This window comes from Carlito syrichta, unplaced genomic scaffold (genome assembly GCF_000164805.1).
Source record: "Carlito syrichta isolate Samal-C Ts95f unplaced genomic scaffold, Tarsius_syrichta-2.0.1 Scaffold299567, whole genome shotgun sequence".
NCBI classification, from domain to species: domain Eukaryota; kingdom Metazoa; phylum Chordata; class Mammalia; order Primates; family Tarsiidae; genus Carlito; species Carlito syrichta.
Genome location: NW_007243663.1, coordinates 3,503 through 11,702, shown reverse-complemented (window position 1 = coordinate 11,702; position 8,200 = coordinate 3,503). Strand labels below are relative to the sequence as shown.

The following is an 8,200-nucleotide window of genomic DNA, read 5'->3' as shown; positions in this document are numbered from 1 at the left end:
GATCCTTCCGCCTCAGCCTTCCTTCCAAGTAGCCAGAACTACAGGCACGCGCTACCACGCCCGGCTAATTTTTGATTTATTGTAGAGATGAGGTCTCGCCAAGTGGCCTGGGTGGGTCTTGAACCCACAGGCTCAGGCAATCCACTCACCTCGGCCTCCCAAAGTGCTGGGATTACAGGCTGAGCCACCGAGCCCGTCGACTTTTTTCATGCATAGTTCATACAGAAACATGGGTGTGGCCTGTTTAACTTCTTTCCCATTGATCTGTGTATTCTAGAATCTTTTTAATTGCTACAGCTATTGCTTAATGTTTGGTGAATCCCTATTGTTTTTATTAACAAAATTCTCTTTCATTCTAGTATTATCTCTGTTTTTGGCAGGCTCTTTAAAAAACACCATTTGGATTTTGTTTTTGTTTTGTTTTGTTTTGTTTTTGAGTTGGAGTCTCACTCTGTCGCCCAGAGTGGAGTGCAGTGGCATGCTCCCATCCACCGTAGCCTTGACTGCTGGGCTCCGGCGACCCTTCCGCCTCAACCTTCCAAGTAGCTGGAACTACAGGCGCGCGCTACCACGCTTGGCTGATTTTTTGATTTATTGTAGAGATGAGGTCTCGCCAAGTTGCCCAGGTGGGTCTCGAACCTGCAGGCTCAGGAAGTCCACTCACCTCAGCCTCCCAAAGCGCGGGATTAGAGGTTGAGCCTCCGAGCCCGGCTGACATTTTGCTTTTGAGTAGCAGCACGTTGAATTTGTAAATGAGAGTTGTCTTTAGTAATATCTCCATGTCATGTTGTCATAATATCCTAAATTGAAGCATTAGGAAATAAGAGGGATTGCAAGGAAAGAGCTTCTGTCTCTTCAAAGCTCCTTTTGATGTCTTACTGCTGCTTTTTTTTTTTTTTTTTGAGTTGGAGTCTCACTCTGTCGCCCAGACTGGAATGCAGTGTCCGCTCCTGGCCACCACAGCCTCGACCTGCTGGGCTCTGGCGATCCTTCCGCCTCAGCCTTCCAAGTGGCTGGAATTACAGGCATGCGCTACCATGCCCGGCTGAGTTTTTGATTTATTGTAGAGATGAGGTCTTGCTGCCCACACGGGTTTCGAACCCGCGGGCTCAGGCAATCCACTCACCTCAGCCTCCTAAAGGCGCGGGATTACAGGCTGAGCGACCGAGCCCGGCTTGCTTTTTTTTGTTTTTGTTGTTTTTTTGAGTTGGAATCTCACTCGGTCGCCCAGACTGGAGTGCAGTGGCCACTCCCGGCCACCGCAGCCTCGACCTGCTGGGCTCCGGCGATTCTTCTGCCTCAGCTTTCCCAGTACCCGGAATTACAGGCATGCGCTACCACACCCAGCTGATTTTTTTGATTTATTGTAGAGATGAGGTCTCGCTGCCCAGGCGGGTCTCGAACCCACGGGCTCAGGCAATCCACTCACCTCAGCCTCCGAAAGGCGCGGGATTACAGACTGAGCCACCGAGCCTGGCTTACTGCTGCTTGTTATTCCAGGGAAATGATTTAGTGTGATATGGTTAATGCTTTTGTTTTCCTGGTAATGTAATGCTTAAATTAAGCAAAAAATGAAGTCTGTAGCTTGCTGGCTCGTCAAGCTTCTTTTAGGCTTTCCTTTTTCTCTCCCATTTTTTGAGGCATATCTCAGTTAATGATATTCTTACTAATCAGTTCTCCAGTGTATTACAGCTATCTTCTTTTGTGGTGAATTAAACACAAATACCAGACTATCAGAATTTCTGGTTTGGTTTTCATTGTGTGAGTTCCAAAACTTGGGACATTGTAGATGGTAACGTGGTAGATAATTGTAGTTTTAAGATATAAAGAAAAAGAAAAAAAAAGTAAAAGTTACATTTAATAATAATTATTCAGAATATGACTTTCTGAATGTTAGAGGAAATTATTTAAGGAAGGCATAGTGAAATCTATTATAGGTCACTTGTTCTCTTTTTTCCCAATAATTTCTTATATGTAGCCTCTTTGAAGTATGCATTAAAAACATCTTTTAAATTTTTCCTTACAGTGCATGTAAAATAATTTGAGTGCAAGTACATGACAGATCTTTATGTCGACAAATGATTAATTGAAACAGAACTGTTAACAAGTTGGGGAGACTAAATACATTGAATACTGCAGTTACTAAATGTACTGTAGCCCGGGCTCGGTGGCTCAGCCTGTAATCCCATGCTTTGGGAGGCCAAGGTGAGTGAATTGCCTGCGCCCGTGGGTTCGAGACCTGCCTGGGCAACTTGGCGAGACCGCATCTCTACAATAAATTATTATTATCTCTGTAATAATTTTTATACCATTGTGGAAATCTAAGTAAGCTGACTGTTGCAAAACAATTTGTGGACTTAATATTTTTATTTCTAGATTTGGTCTTTTTGAAGTTATGTCCGCTATTGAAATGATGGCTCCCAAGATGAATGCTAGCATGATTGGAAACCAAGTTAATCGAAAAGTTCTCAACTTTGACCAAGCTATCAAGGTAGCCACTTCGTACTTCTTGTGTTTTCTTTCATCTTTTATTATTTCGTATGTTAAAACATCGTGCTTAATAATGAAATCAAACTTATATATTAACTTAAAGAGAATATCCTTAAAAGTATCTCAAGTATATAAACAAGAATTAGTTGTAACCCTTATTGCATACCTCTGTCTCTTAAAATCTGGAAATTGTTTGAGGTCTTCCTTAAAAACTTTCTTGCCGGGCTCGGTGGCTCAGCCTGTCGTCCTAGAACTTTGGGAGGCTGAGGTGAGTGGATTGCCTGAGCCCGCCCCGGTCTTTTGGTGAGACCTCATCTGTACAGTAAATCAAAAACTAGCAGGATGTGATAGCGTGTGCCTGTAGTTCCAGCTACTTGGAAGGCTGAGGTGGAAGGATCGCCGGAGCCCCGCAGGTCGAGGCTGCGGTGGCCCGGAGCATGCCACTGCACTCCAGTCTGGGCGACGAGTGAGACTCTACTTTAAAAAAAAACAAAAACAAAAAACTTTCTCTATCAGTATCTGATTTGGGAATTTTTTTTTTTTTAAAAAAGAAGCTTTCACTAATTTTGTACATTTGTGTTTTTTAAGCCTTTCAAGTAACTGGAACAACAGGCATGCGCAACCACACCTGGCTAATTTTTTTTTTTTTTTAATTGTAGAGATGAGGCTTAACCAAGTTGCCCAGACTGGTCTCGAGCTCGTGAGCTCAGGCAGTCCTCTCACCTTGACCTCCCAAAATGCTGGGATTATAGGTGTGAGCCACTGTGCCCATCCCATTTGTGTATTTTTACAATTAAATTTTGAAAGTTTGTATATTCAAACAGCAAGATAATTGGCTTAGAGATTCAATTGCATGCATTAGTTAATTAACTGATTAATTATTTTTTTTTTTTTAGTTGCCCAGACTGGAGTGCAGTGGCCGCTCCTGGCCACCGCAGCCTTGACCTGCTGGACTCTGGCGATCCTTCCGCCTCAGCCTTCCAAGTCGCTGGAACTACAGGCGTGCGCTACCACACCCAACTAATTTTTGATTTATTGTAGAGATGAGGTCTCGCCAAGTTACCCAGGGGAGTCTCGAACCTGCAGGGTCAGGTGGTCCACTCACCTCAACCTCCCAAAGTACTGGGATTACAGGCTGAGCCATGGAGCCTGGTTTGCATGCATTAATTTAAATTGCCACAAGTAAAGTACTTGTGGTAGTGAATTTAAGATTTAATCCTTGAGTATTGATTTGGACATTTATTTATAGTTTCAACAGAGTTAAATTTGCATATTTTATAAAGAAAGATTTACTAAGCTAATGGATATTTTAAAGAAACTTTACAAGTGGTATAGTTAATCAACTGAAGTGAAATGTTTTTAAAAATAATCACTTTTTTAAAAGTAGTTTTAAAGCATTAAAATCATTCCTATTTCTTAATGCTTAAAACTGATTTGAGCTGTGCTTCTAAAATAGTTGTTGATTTGTCTTTCCATTTAATTATAAAGTCCTTTTTTTTCAAATGAGAGGCTTTGATTTTTCTTATTGAAGATCTGTTTAAGATATATTGTTTTTACAATTATTATTTGTCAATTAAAAATTTAAAAAAAGGTATGTTGTATTTTAGAATACATAATTAGGCCAGGCAGTGGTGTCTTAAGCCTGTAATCCCAGCACTTTGGGAGGCCAAGGCGAGAGAATTGCCTGAGTCCAGGTGTTTGAGACCAGCCTGGGCAACTTGGTGAGACCTCGTCTCTACAATAAATTAAAAAATAAGCTGGATGTGGTAGCGCTAAACTGTAGTCCCAGCTATTTGGAAGGCTGAGGCAGATGTATCACCTGAGCCCTCCATGTCGAGGCTGCGGTGACCTTGAGTATGCCACTTGCACTTCAACTGGGTGACAGAGTGAGCCTTTGACTCAAAAAAAAAGAATACATAATTAATTTTGTGTCTTCGTTTTATCAGCTAAGGTAGTATTTTTTTGGAATTGCCATTTAAAAATATTAGATGTTTGAAATTCAACATTTTAAAAAAGTTCTGCCTGTATGTCATATTTTCTTTCCTTTTTAGGATGGCACCATTAAAATTAAAGATCTCACCTTGCCTGAACTGATATGGATAATGGATACATGTTTTTGCTGTTTGGTAAGAATTAAAATAAGACTGTTGATCAATTTTAAAAATATGACTTATTTGACTTTAGGATTTAAAAGCCTATACAGCAAGGTGGTATATGAAATATACGTAATACTGGGCCTACTAAGATGTATGTAAGCTTAACTGGCTATGGCCAGGTGTGGTGGCTCACACCTGTAATCTCATCACTTTGGGGGTGGAGGCAGGAGGATTGCTTGAGCCCAAGAGTGTGAGACCATTTTGGGCAATGTTGCTGGGCATTCCCTCTACCCCCCCCAAAAAAAAGAAATTAGCCAGGCCTGGTGGTGCATAGCTGTAGTCCCAGCTACTCCGCAGGCTGAAGCGGAAGGATCGCCAGAGCCCACAAGATCGAGGCTGCAGTGAACTGTGATCACGCCCCTGCACTCCAACTTCGGTGACAGAGTGAGATTCCAACTCAAAAAAAAGGAGAAAAGATTAGAAGGCCAGGTTGTGCCCCAGGAAACAGCATTTCTTTTCATCTATGAGGAGGACCCAAAAAAGCCTGGAATTATTTTTTGGTGGGCAGGCCCCTTGTAATACAGACTTGCTTCACTCGCTAAGTGTTCTAGGAACCCATCGGCATTAGTGTGCCAGCTAGCTTTCTGGGAGGCTTCGTTTGGCTTCAGTGAGCTTTTTTTTTTTGAGATTTTTATGGGTGTTGGCCCGTTTCATGATGGGTGATTTAAGAACGCACTTGCTCATACTGCGCTTAGTGTTCAGCAGTTTTTGACCAAACATGGCATGAACTCCGTATTCACCCGATCTTGCCTTGGGTGATGTTTTTGGCTCCCCGGATGAAAAAAGTCCTCAAAGGGGAATGTTTTGCCAACGTGAAGGATGTGAAACAAAAAATGGCAGAAGCACTGAAGGCGTCAAAATTGACAAGTTCAAAAACTGTTTTGAGTAGTGGAAAAAGCGTCTCCATAGGCGTATTGCATCAAATGGAGCGTACTTTGAAGGGGACTGCTGATGTTTAAACATGTAGGAATGGAAACACAATTTTTTTAATAAATTCTGGGTTTTTTGGGTCTCCCCTCGTATGTGATCTTATGTTCTCCTTTTCTGGATGAAGGGATATTTTCTTTTCAGTGAAGATAATGTTATAGCCATTATCCATAATATCCTTATTGTTCTCAAGATACCCAGGAAATAAATCTGTAATTAGAAGTTTCCATGAATAAGCATGGACTTGAAACAAAGGGAGCTTTTAAATGGCTTTGGAGAGTTTTTTCTAATCTGGGATAAATGGTAGAAAACTGGCCATTGTCTACTGTGAAGAAAGTTGTTTAGTGATTTGTATATGCTGGATATATGTCTTCCCTAGATAGTATTGTTTAATTGTGGAAAAGTTCTCATTTGTACTGGTCCCCACCCCCTGACCAACCATTCCATTCTTTTTAAGTTGATGTTGTCATCATCCTTAGAAATATATAAAATTTGTTCATCCTTTATTGGTTGATTGGCACTGTGTATATAGCGTAGTTTTATTGGGTGTTTTACATGTGTAATTTTCACTTAAGGTTTTACATCAGCTTTAGTAGATATCTGTAGTATCTTACTCGCCTGCAGTTAAATTACTAGGAAGGTGCCTACCCAGAATCCTAATCTTGATCCTTTGTCCCCCAAAACTGTCTCTTTCCCTCAAAAAATCTTTATTACCTTTAAGCAGTTTACAGTCCTAATAGGGTAGGGAAGGGAGTCAGAGAATTGCTGGGGACAGACAAGTAAAGAAACAATTCTGACAATATGTAAATTCTTGGATAATGATGCTTTTGGGACAGATAGGAAGAGGACAGATAGGAAGAGGTAAGCCTGTAGAAAGGAAGTGCCACTGCTATGAGATACTGAAAAATGGTAGATGTATGTCAGGGAGATCGATAGCTTTGCAGGCAGAAAGGGCATATTGGATAGACATGGCAATTTGAAAATGTTCATTTTGGAAAGTTATGAACAGCAGCTTATGGCTGAAATCTGGCAGGGAGCCAAGTGGAAGGAGTGTGGAACTCGTGGAGAGTGGTGGGAAAGAAGGGAAGGCTAAACAGGGAAGATTTTTGCCAAATTTGAGGAACTAGTCTATGAGACTCTTGGGAATGTGTTTAAAAACGTAGGTTTTACAAGCAGATGGTTTTTAGCCTGGAAGGTCTTTCTTCTGTCCTAGTTATACTAAATAAACTTCACTATACTAAATCACTTCACTATAATGTTTTTTGCATTCCTTATTTCAAAATCCAGTACATGTCTTGCTCCATTGTAGAATTTTTGAGCTTTAGTGTAAAATATAACTCTGTAAACTTGGACACATTATTTAAACTCTCTTCCTCTGATTCTTCACATGTAAAAGGAAAAACATACCACCTTTCTCACAGTGTCAGGAAAAAACAAGATAAGATAGATGAAAATACCTAGCATAATACTTGGGACATAATGATTACCCAATTTGGGCTATTTTTGGTATTCTCGATGTCTAGCATGTGGTGTCATGCATATACTAGCTACTCAACAAAATAGTGTACTGCAGAGTGTGATGGCTTATACCTGTAAGACCAGCCTGGGTGACAGAGTAAGACCCTGACTCAAAAAAAAACAAGTGTAGAATTATTATCTTAGTGTTTTAGAAAAATCTCTCTGGTTGGGGGTATTAAATAAGCGCTGGAAGGCAGGAAAACCTGTCTAATTTCTTGCAGTGATCTAAGTGAGATATGATGCTGTTGGCTGGATTAGTGGTGGTGAGGTTAGAAAAGAAACGTTGAGTAAGTGGCTAAGGACCTGGTTAGTTCTAAAATTGTGTATTTCCCAGTTTATGGATTTTTACTGACTACACTGGAATCGATTGCTTTTGGATGCTACATAATTATAGAAGCCTTCTGTTTCATTGATTTCCAGTATGTCCCAAACTTATGTATGGGAATGCTTTCCATAGATAGGAAATCATTTATGTATATGATTTTTAAAAAACTTTAATCAATGAAAGTGAATTCTAACTTGTCTTTTTTAACCTTTTTACTCATTTTTTACATCTTGTTACTAATCTTACACTTGGGTGTGTGACACTCTGGCATTGGGATCACTTTAGACTTTGCAGACTCTGTGTATCTCCTTAAATATGTACACTCTTTTATTTTGTTATAGATAACTTGGTTAGAAGGCCATTCCTTGGCATAGACAGTATTTAGGTACCTTTAAATTCATAATCCAGACTTTATAGAAGATCCTGCCATGATGGCTTTTGCTCTGGAAATCTTGAAAATCTGTGACATTGCAAGGGAAAAAGTAAAGAAAGCTTCTGTTTTTGAATAGGTAAGATTTTGTAATATAAGAACTTTTGAAGTTTATTGACCATTTTTTTCACTGTGATGTATTTAAATGATTTTATGATACCTATTTTTGTCCAAATGTATAGTTAAAAACAATTTTTAAAAGTGATGCTATTACTGTTTGCAGATATACTGGCAAGTAATTCACTTCTCTCCAAGAAAGGACTTTGGTCTTAGCATATGTTCTTTCTGTCAGTACTGTTCATTGAGTATCCATCACATGCAAGAGTATATAATGTTCTGGATATTGCAAGAATT

At 39.9% G+C, this 8,200-nt stretch overlaps 1 long non-coding RNA gene across 1 annotated transcript; it reads left to right on the top strand.

The window, feature by feature from the left end:
• The first annotated feature begins 2,400 nt into the window (after positions 1–2,400).
• Positions 2,401–7,896, top strand: LOC103256977. Its single transcript, XR_002481788.1, has 3 exons — positions 2,401–2,491; positions 4,542–4,616; positions 7,758–7,896. It is a non-coding gene; the product is annotated as an uncharacterized LOC103256977 (long non-coding RNA).
• Positions 7,897–8,200: the final 304 nt, after the last annotated feature.